At 44.7% G+C, this 10,872-nt stretch overlaps 1 pseudogene; it reads right to left on the reverse strand.

Moving 5' to 3' along the window:
- Window positions 1-3,774: 3,774 nt before the first annotated feature.
- On the reverse strand, window positions 3,775-4,525 carry LOC120914487 (annotated as a pseudogene).
- Window positions 4,526-10,872: the final 6,347 nt, after the last annotated feature.

The raw sequence follows: 10,872 nt of genomic DNA on the forward strand, positions 1-10,872 counted from the left end.
AGCTAATAAGCTCCGCGAGGTTGATGCAGATCAAAGGGAGCTATGTGAGGGGATCATTATCCAGCTCCTGAGCAAGGCCAGGAAACGAGAGCTAACCCCTAAATCCCATGTGTGTGATTTGGACCACACACCTCCCCCTCCTCAACAACAAGCCTACCCACCCCAGCCAACCTACCCACCCCAGCCAACCTACCAAACCCAGCCAACCTACCCACACCAGCCAACCTATACCCACCCCAGCAAGCCCACCCACCCCAGAAAGCCAACCCACCTCAGCAGCATGGGGGTCGGTGGCCAACTCAGACCCAGGATTTTAGGGGCTACTAATTTTTGATTTAATTTAATTTATTTTATTTATCTTTTCTTGGCTATAGTTTTTGTAGGATAATTTGCAGTTTTGTTTTCAAAATTATCATTTTGATGACAGAGAATATGTCTATTATTTGTTGGATTTTATTTATGTTGGGAATGGACAAGAAACAAAATGGCCTCAGCTGATGTGGATAGAAGTGTGGAGAGTGTTGTGCGTGATTCAGTCTGATATGATAAAAATAACAGCCTGTTGTAGTACCACAGCCAGGGGACATATATATCTTCTGCTGCTGCTCCCCATCTTTTGGAGTCCACGATCTTCTTGTGCTCCCTATATTGTACGTACTCCTGAGGCCTCGTACAGACGAGCGGATCTGTCCGATGAAAACGGTCCGCGGACTGTTTTCATCGGACATGTCCGCTGGGATCATTTGGTCTGATGGCTGTACACACCATCAGACCAAATTTCCCGCGGACAGACGACGCGGTGACCACGCGGTTACAAAGCGGTGACGTGGCGGCGACGATGATGCGGCGACGTGCGCAAACCCGGAAGTTCAATGCTTCCACGCATGCGTCGAATCACTTTGACGCCATGCGCGGGTTCTCGGGCCAGCGGACATGTCCAATGAGTCATACTGACCATCGAACATGTCCGGCGGACATGGTTCCAGCGGACATGTTTCTTAACATGCTAATAAACAGTTGTCCGCTGGAGACCTGTCCGGTCGGCTGGAAAATTGTCCGGTCGGCCCTACACATGACCGAACATGTCCGCGGAAACTGGTCCGCCGGACCAGTTTCAGCGGACATGTTCGGTCGTGTGTACGAGGCCTCAGGTTCCCAATTTTTAAGCTTAAAACATAATTAATGTATGCCCTGGGGTACAGAGACTTTGCCAATTTCACCAGTTGATCTATTTCTGCCTTCCTGTTGATTTTGATATGTCATTCTTGTTATTATTAATATTTCAATAAAATTAAGATGATCAAAATTCTTTGATTATGTGTTGAAATTATAATGACAGTTTGTGAGTAGGCAGGTACTTTTCTAAAATTAAAGGGACACAAATAGAGTAGTTGGTACTTTGAGCATTAAAAATATAGGGGATAATGGGGTTGTGCTAACTTGACCCACAAAATAATATAGAAATATGTTTGATTCATATAACCAAAATACACTAATTCAAAGTAAAGACATTTGTTTTGACTCCGTCAGTATCACCAGCAAAGCAGCTTTTAGTATTATCGCATTAACCGTTTCCCGCCGAGCGTACGCATATATGCATCCTTGGCTTTCAGGGGTTATACCAGGATGATGCCCGCAGCTGCAGGCATCATCCCGGTACCATTGTTTAGAGCCGGCGATTGGCTATCCAGGCATAACAACCGATGCGGCTAATGTGCCATTCCAGAGCAGGAGGTCGCGGGCCACATCAGAGGGCTCCGCGGGCCACATGTGGCCCCCGGGCCACTGGTTGGCCACCCCTGGCTTAGAAGAAGAAGAGAATGTGCGCTGCTTTTTTTTATTTCAGAACTTGCCACGTCACGAATGTGCTCTTTCAAATACGAACGCTAGTTTTACCAGACAGTACGCTTCCGGCTGGTCCTTGCTTCTGAGCATGCGCGTTTGTACTTTGTACAAAAGTCCAATTGCTTAATGTACACACAGTCGGACTAGGCACCCTCGGACGCTTGTTGACAAACTTTTTGTCCGATGAAAAACGAAAAAGTTTGTCCGATGGAGTGTACACACGGTCGGATTATTTTGAAAAATTGCTCATTTTGAAGTTTGTTGGCAAAAAGTCTGACCGTGTGTATGGGCCACCAGTTTTCTATCCATTTAAAAACTGATCTTTCCAAGCCGGTAGACTTTACCTTACTTATTAGGCGTGTATGGGGAACTGTGTTAAACGATTTTGCAAAATCCATGTATACCACATCCTCAGCCACCTTTCTGTCCAAGGTTTTACTTACTTCCTCAAAAAAGAATTTGGGTTTGTTTGACAACTTCTGTCTTTCATTAACCCATGCTGTCTGTTTACAATATTTTTTTTTCAGCAAGAACTCATCTATGTGGTCTTTTTTAAACACTCCAGAATCTTCCCTAATATCGAAGTTAAACTAACAGGTCTATAGTTACTTGGTAAAGACTTTGATCCCTTTTTAAATATGGACACCACATTGGCCCTATGCCAATCCAGTGGAACCATTCAAGTCATTAACAAGTCCCTAAAAATTAGATACAATGGATTTGAAATGACAGAGCTCAATTCTTTTAGGATCCGTGGGTGGATGCCATCTGGTCCAGGTGCATTATCCACCTTTATTCCTTCTATATATTTCTGGACCATATCACATTTGAGCTATTGTGGATCATTTGGGGCTGTGACAATACCACCCCCATTATAGGCATGAGCTCCCCATGCCCCTTTGTATACACAGAGCTGAAGAAAGTATTTAATAAATTTACCTTTTCTTTGTTCCCAGTCACCCACTCTAGATTATTTTGTAAAGAGCCTACACGCTCAGACTTGAACTTTTTACCAAAAATATATTTGAAGATTTTTGGGGGGTTTGTCCTACTATCTGTCGTTCATTTTGAATTTTTGCATCCTTGATTTTCTTTTTACATATTCGGTTATATTCTTTGTAGCATTTAAACGATGATAGTGTTCCTTTATTTTTATAATTTTTTAAAGTTATTTACTTTTTATTTATAGCCATTTTTTTGGGGGTATTTGAAATGCAACTTTATTATGATCTAAATGAAAAATGTATGGGAATGACAGTAACAAACAGGATCCCCATAGAACATTGTGATGTGACACTAGCAGTCTTAACTTATATTTGAAACTTTTAAAGGGAATATTATTTTCAGTCCCAAACAGCTAGATATGCAGGTCCAAAATATAAAGGATTTATTTCTCAACTGCCACATTCACTCCAAAGCCCATTCATCTCTTTCAGCACCCCAAAAGGTTAAAGTGGAGTTCCACCCTAAAGTGGAACTCCCGCTGATCGGAAACCTCCCCCCTCCGGTGTCATATTTGACACCTTTCAGGGGGGAGGGGGGTGCAGATTCCTGTCTAAAGACAGGTATTTGCACCCACTTCCGGCCACACAGTCTGTGGGTAGACTGCAGGCAGAATGTCAGTTGCCGCCCCCCCCCTGTTGTGTTCTGGGAACACTCAGTCAGACGGCACAGCGTGACTCGCGCATGCGCCATAGGGAACTGGGCAGTGAAGCTGGAGCGCTTCACTTCCTGGTTCCCTCACCGAGGATGGCGGGGGGGGGGGGACAACAGAGTGACGAGCGATCGCTTGTCCTCTGCTGCGGACGGCGCTGGACTCCAGGACAGGTAAGTGTGCTGATATTAAAAGTCAGCAGCTGCAGTATTTGTAGCTGCTGGCTTTAATTTTTTTTTTTTTCAGCGGACATCCGCTTTAAGCACATGTTATGCTCAGCTAAATAAAGTGGCAAATATGCTGCACCACTGACATCACAGGACAGTTGCCTATAAAACTAGACTTCTGACTCTGGGCTCGAGCTTCATTCACCTCACAGATCATCATCTTCATCTGGCAGTGCTGTGGTCTGTAGATCATTCTCATATTGTGCAGCCAACGCAGGATCCATAACCACTTCAGGTGGTGCAAGAGCAGGCATGGCTACAAACTCAAGGTTGGGATCCCCTATCAGTTTTCTGGCAAGCCAAAGGAAGGGCTTTTCCAAGTTGTAGTTACTATTTGCAGAGATATCATAGTACTGAAGATTCTTCTTCCTATGAAATACAATTGATTTTGCCTTCACTTTTCTGTCCTTAATGTCCACTTTGTTGCCACACAAGACTATGGGGATATTTTCACATACTCTTACAAGAGCTCTATGCCAATTGGGTACATTGTATGTGACTCTTGATGTTACATCAAACATGATAATGGCACACTGAGACTGGATGTAATATCTATCTCGCAAACCACCAAACTTTTCTTGACCTTCAGTATTCCAAACATTCAATTTAATAGGACCTCTGTTGGTATGGAAAACCAAAGGGTGGATTCAACACCAAGTGTGGCTACGTATTTTTTCTCAAATTCACCAGTCAAATGTCGTTTTACAAATGTTGATTTACCAGTTCCACTATCACCAACCAGAACAAGCTTGAACTGAACTTGAGGTTCTTCCTGGGCTGCCATGGTATGTGTGTGGCTTCCAGAAGAGTCTTTGTGTAAAGCAGCCTATTTATAGCCATTTTAACTTTGGCCATTATAGCCTTTCAAACTTATTGCCCATGAGAACATACTTTGCAGTGAGGTTGCATACAGTCTTTTTAAAGAATTACCATTTCTGTTCTGGGTCCCTTCATGCCAATATTCCCTCCCAGTCTGTCTTGGAAAGTAGCCCTCATTCTTTGAAAATTTGCTCTCTTGAAGTTAAGTGGTTTTATCTTACCCGTATGTGTTAGTTGCTTACAGCTAACATTAAATGAAATCGTGTTATGGTCACTGCTACCCAGATGTTGTTTTATATGAATATTGGTAATAAGCTCTGCACGGTTTGAGATTACCAGGTCCAGCAGAGCGTCATTCCTAGCCGGAGCCTCAATAAACTGGACCATAAAATTGTCTTGTACTAGGTTTAGAAATTGTTGCCCTTTAACTGTCCCAGCAGTGCCATTACTCCAGTCAATTTCTGTGTAGTTAAAATACCCCAAAATGCGTTTCCACCTCCTCATTAACACTGGGAGGTCTATAAAAAAAACTCCAATGATAACCTTTGTCATATGCACACCCATGTACGGTTCTACCCATAATGCTTTAGACTCATTACACTCTCCATCAGCTAGGTCCTCTTTCACACTCACTTTGAGATCACTTCTCATATAGAGACAGACATCACCACCCCTCCGTTTTATTCCATCTTTCCAAAAGAGAGCATAGCCAGGAATATTAACATCCCAGTCATGAAAAGAATGTAGCCAAGATTCAGCAATACCAATTAGATCATAGTTCCCCTTGTGCACCAGCGCTTCCATCTCATCTTTTTGCTTGGCAGACTTCTGGCATTGGTGAACAAACACATATTTACATTGTTACATTTTTCAAACGTAGTTTTTTTTTTATTTAGGTACAAATAGTACAATTTCCAATGGTTGTTTGTAACCTAGGATCCTTCATATAATCTGCCATAGCCCTCACCCACCTTTTCCCTATTCCACCCACCAATAGGGGCTGACCCCTGTCTGGCCCATTATAATCTAATTCACACCCCCCCACAATCCTTTAAATGCTCCTCCAGCCTTTTACATAAACCTCTCCCCCAGCACAGTAGACCCCCTTCCATTTAGATGCAAACAATCGTTAGCAAATAGACTGCACCCAATGAAAAGTCAGTCCGGTGCTCTAATAACCCAAATCCCTCCTTCTTATACCAGGTCATTATTCATGCATCAAAACTATGAATTAACACATGTGGAATTATACATAACAAAAAAGTGTGAAACAACTGAAAATATATTTCATATTCTAGGTTCTTCAAAGTAGCCACCTTTTGCTTTGATTACTGCTTGGCACACTCTTGGCATTCTCTTGATGAGCTTCAAGAGGTAGTCACCTGGCGCAGCACCCCATCACTCTCCTTCTTGGTCAAAAAGCCCTTACACAGCCTGGAGGTGTGTTTGGGATCATTGTCCTGTTGAAAAATAAATGATGGTCCAACTAAACGCAAACCGGATGGAATAGCATGCTGCTGCAAGATGCTGTGGTAGCCATGCTGGTTCAGTATGCCTTCAATTTTGATTAAATCCCCAACAGTGTCACCAGCAAAGCACCCCCACACCATCACACCTCCTCCTCCATGGTTCACTGTGGGAACCAGGCATGTAGAGTCCATCCGTTCACCTTTTCTGCATCGTACAAAGACATGGGGGTTGGAACCAAAGATCTCAAGTTTGGACTCATCAGACCAAAGCACAGATTTCCACTGGTCTAATGTCCATTCTGTGTGTTCTTTAGTCTCTTCTGCTTGTTGCCTTTCTTTAGCAGTGGTTTCCTAGCAGATATTCTACCATGAAGGCCTGATTCACACAGTCTCCTCTTAACAGTTCTAGAGATGTGTCTGCTGCAAAAGGTGGCTACTTTGAGGAACCTAGAATATGAAATATATTTTCAGTTGTTTCACACTTTTTTGTTATGTATAATTCCACATGTGTTAATTCATAGTTTTGATGCCTTCAGTGTGAATCTACAATTTTCATAGTCATGAAAATAAAGAAAACTCTTTGAATGAGGTTTGTCCAAACTTTTGGTCTGTACTGTAGGTGGGGTGTATAGTATGCCTGTGAAGTATCGCTTGTTTCCTGTGTTTAGAACTGTCCCTGCACAAAATGTAATTTCTGAAGGAAAAAAACTCATTTAAAATCACTCACGGCTATAATAAATTGACGGCTCCTGGCAATACAGAGAAAAGTCATTCATAAAAAAAATGCATAGGGGTCCCCCCAAGTTCAATTACCAGGCCCTTCAGGTCTGGTATGGATATTAAGGGGAACCTCGCGTCAAATAAAAAAAATGGCATGGAGTTCCCCCCAAAAATCCACACCAGACACTTTATCCGAGCGCGCAACCTGGCAGGCCGCAGGAAAAGGGGGGTGAGAAAGCGCCCCCCCCTCCTGAACTTTACCAGGCCACATGCCCTCAACATTGGGAGGATGCTTTGGGGGTCTGTGATCCTTCAAAGCACCCTGTCCCTATGTTGATGGGGACAAGGGCCTCATCCCCACAACCCTTGCCCAGTGGTTGTGGGGGTCTGCTGGCGGGGGCTTATCAGAATCTGGAAGACCCCTTTAACAAAGGGGACCCCCAGATTCTGGCCCCCCCATGTGAATTGGTAATGGGGTACATTGTACCTCTATCATTTCAAAAAGAAAGTGTAACAATTAAAAAAAAAAACACGGACACCGTTGGGAAAGTCCTTTATGAAAAAAAAAAAAATTCCAGCGGTGGTAATCTACTCTAGTGCTCCGCTCCAACGCTGTCGGTATCCTGCTATGGGTGATCTCCTCTCTGGGATCCAGCGATGAGAAGATCCCTTCTTCATCCAGGTCAAGGATCCAGCGATGAGATGTCCATCCAGTGCAGCGCATCACCTGTCTCCACCGGAGACAGCCCGGGAATGACATGGCTTCAGCAGTGACAGCTCTTATGTACTGTAGGTACAAGGGAAATCCCAGGCTTTCCTAGTGACGTAACGGGTGACCCCGCCCCCCTCTGATGTAATGGCAAACCTGCGATTATCTGTATGATAATCTCAGTTGTAGTATTGTGTCCAGCTGAGAGGGCAAATGGTCCTATTTAATTTACTGATGCACTTTATAGGATATTGCACTACTGGGAAGGGGGGTGGGGGGTTGTAAGGGTATTTTTGTGTATTTTATCTACCTAGCTCTTTTGTTAGGTATTCAACCTGGTATGGTTTTCTTACCAGGTTGTATTTATTCTTATTATTTGTCTAAAAATTTTGAATACAAATAATTTTCCAAACAAAAAAATATAGTGCCTTGGGTGGGGGGCGGGATCCCCTTAGTCTGCCTGCAAAGTGGCGCATCTGTAACGTTTATAGAACCTGCTGCAGCAAAACTGACATGTAGATCTGAGCGTGCACGTAGGTCTGCCCGTGCACGTAGGTTCTTTGGTCTGCGCATACATGTAGGTCCTTTGGTCTGCGAATGCACATAGGTTCTTTGGTCTGTGAGTGCACAAAGGTCTGTGAGTTCTTGGTGAAGGTTAGCAATGGTGGCTGGAAGAGGGGTTGTCTCTTGCGTGACCGGACCTGACCTGATGGCAGACCCATCGGCAAGATGTACTAAAAGTACTTGAGCTTTGGGTAGTAAAGTAATCAAATTTTTAGCTGTGAAGGTAGTCCATGAAGCAGCTACATGCCCCCAAGTCAATTATAGCGGACACCTGGATGTTCTTTCCGGGGAGCTGCAACAGAACGGGAAGAGCAAGGTGAGAAGAAGTGTTGGTTACAGCATAGTGCCCAGGTTCCCCACAGTACATGCACAAATTGTTCAGGCGGTGACATTGGCATTCATCGACCATAAGTGTAGGATGTAGCACGCCCAGCTGCATAGGTTTGGATGTGTCTGAAGCGGAAGCTGACTGCATTGGAGGAGCTGCACTAGAGAACCTGGGAGCTCTAGGCAACATCCAGGTAGGACGAAGTTGACCCGTGGCCTTTTCAGATCTGCGTTCACGCAGGCGTCTGTCAATCTGTATAGCCAGGTTAATGAGTGCGTCCAAGGTCTGGGGTACGGAACTGGTAGCAGAGGGCAGCATTATTCCAGTTGGTGTCAGCACTCCAATGCCTGAATTCTGCAACATAGTCCTCAGCTGCTCTGCGACCTTGCTGTAACGCATGCAGTGTGGCTTCCGCAGCCGCAGATAGCTGGGGATCCTCATAGAGCCATGGCATCAAAGAACGTGGTCAGGTTAGTAAATTCTGCTGCTTTTTGTTCAAGAAGGCGGTGTGCCCAAGACTGAGGCTCATTCTGTAGCAGGGAAATCACAAAGCCCACTTTAGTAGCTTCCAAAGAGAAGGTGCGTGGCTGTAGGGCAAAGTAGAGCTCACAGGAATTGCTGAAGGCCCTGAATTTGCTGCGTTCTCCCGAGAACCTTTCTGGTGTGGGTACGCGAGGTTCAGGGGGTAACATCACTACTGCAGTTGGAGAGGGTGTTCCGGCCGAGGCGTGTGGAGACCCCTGGGTTGCAGCAGGAAAAGAGAGTGCTTGAACACGTCCTTCCAAGCGGGTGTAGCCTTCCTGTAGTCTCTTAACAGCCTGTGTCAGGCCTGCTAGATGTATACAAAGTTCATCCATTGGAGAGGCTTCCTGCTCGGGCTCAGACATGGCTGTCTGATACTGTCACGTACCTAGTAGATGAGCCCGGTGTGCAGAGGGAGGCCTCTCTTATGCTCCTGACTTCTGGCCCCTGATAGAGTAAACAGGAGGTGCGGGACAGGTAGCATGAGTGCCTGGCAGGATCAACAGCTGAAGGGTAGATCTGAAGGTTGCAGAGGATGCTGTTGCTGGATCAGCAGACTTGGCAGGAAACAGGAACAGACTTGTATCAGGAGACACTCGCTGGCAATAGGTAGGTAGCTCTAGGAATTGGTGCACAGGAAGGTCAGGCAAGCCGGGTCAGACAGAAGGTACAGGAACAAGTGCATGAGACAGGAACAGAGTCACTGGACAAGCCAGGTCGATAACAGGCAGGCATGGATGGATCAGAGGATAAGGCTGGTGCAAGGTCGTAAACAAGCCGGGGTCAGATTCAGGCGGATAGCAGAGGTAGTAACGGAGCAAGCCGGGAAATTACAGGATCAGGTTCAGACAAACAGGTAATGCACAGGAATGCTGTAGGTTAGACAGCAGAGCTTTGGAGAAACAACTGAGTTTAACCACTTGCTTACTGTGCACATATAACCCCTTCCTGCCCAGGCGAAATTTCAGCTTCCGGCACTGCGTCGGCACTGCGTCGCTTTAACTGACAATTGCGATGTCGCTCCCAAACAAAATTAGCGTCCTTTTTTTCCCACAAATAGAGCTTTCTTTTGGTGGTATTTCATCGCATGTGCGGTTTTTATTTTTTGGGCTATAAACAAAATATAGTGACTGGTTTGCGCAAAAGTTATAGCGCCTACAACATAGGGGACATAATTATTATTTTTTTTGTATTTTTTTTTTTTACTAGGAATGGTGGCGATCTGCGATTTTTATTGGGACTGCGACATTATAGCGGAAACTTTTGACACATTTTTGGGACCATTCACATTTATACAGTGAACAGTGCTATAAACATGCACTGATAATTTGTAATTGGTAGGACCTGATCAATAAACTCAAACACAGGCTGCTTGGGGCCTAGCTAATTGACCATAGATCAAAAGGAGGAGGGGGAGTTGTTTGGGATTTTCGAGGCACTGATATGCAACAATGTATTAAAAATGTATAAATATTTATTTAACAAATTATAATGATACAGAAAATACAAGACATTTGGGACAAACCCCACAAATCAGATCGATCACAAGACCGTTTTGTCTAATCGGTGGAGTCGTGGTCTCGACCGGTTTCGCAGTATAAAACTGCTTCTTCAGGAGAATGTCTACAAAATATACAGGTAAAATATAGTAAAACAACAAGCAATTATGTACAATGATTTGATAAGAAAGACATTTCATAAAGTCAGTGTTGCGCTTTGTAGGAGAGTCACAGGACTACTCACCTCGGTTTGCCAGAGTGATCATAAACCCGCTCGGGCAAAATCCCCCTAGGGCGCACGTGGGGGATAATAAGGACGGGCTCTGGTGGAAGAAGTTAATTGGTTAGTCCTAATGGTGTACTTGAGGACGGTTGAGCAAGAATGAAAAAGCCGGGGTGGGGGTAAAGAAAACGGGGGGGGGGGGGGTTTGGGGAGGGGGGAGGGGTAGGGAAAGGGGTTTTTTTTTGTTAAAGGGGGGGGGGAGGGGAAAAAATTATAGGGAAAAAGGAGAGGGA

The sequence above is a fragment of the Rana temporaria genome, chromosome 9 (assembly GCF_905171775.1).
Source record: "Rana temporaria chromosome 9, aRanTem1.1, whole genome shotgun sequence".
NCBI classification, from domain to species: domain Eukaryota; kingdom Metazoa; phylum Chordata; class Amphibia; order Anura; family Ranidae; genus Rana; species Rana temporaria.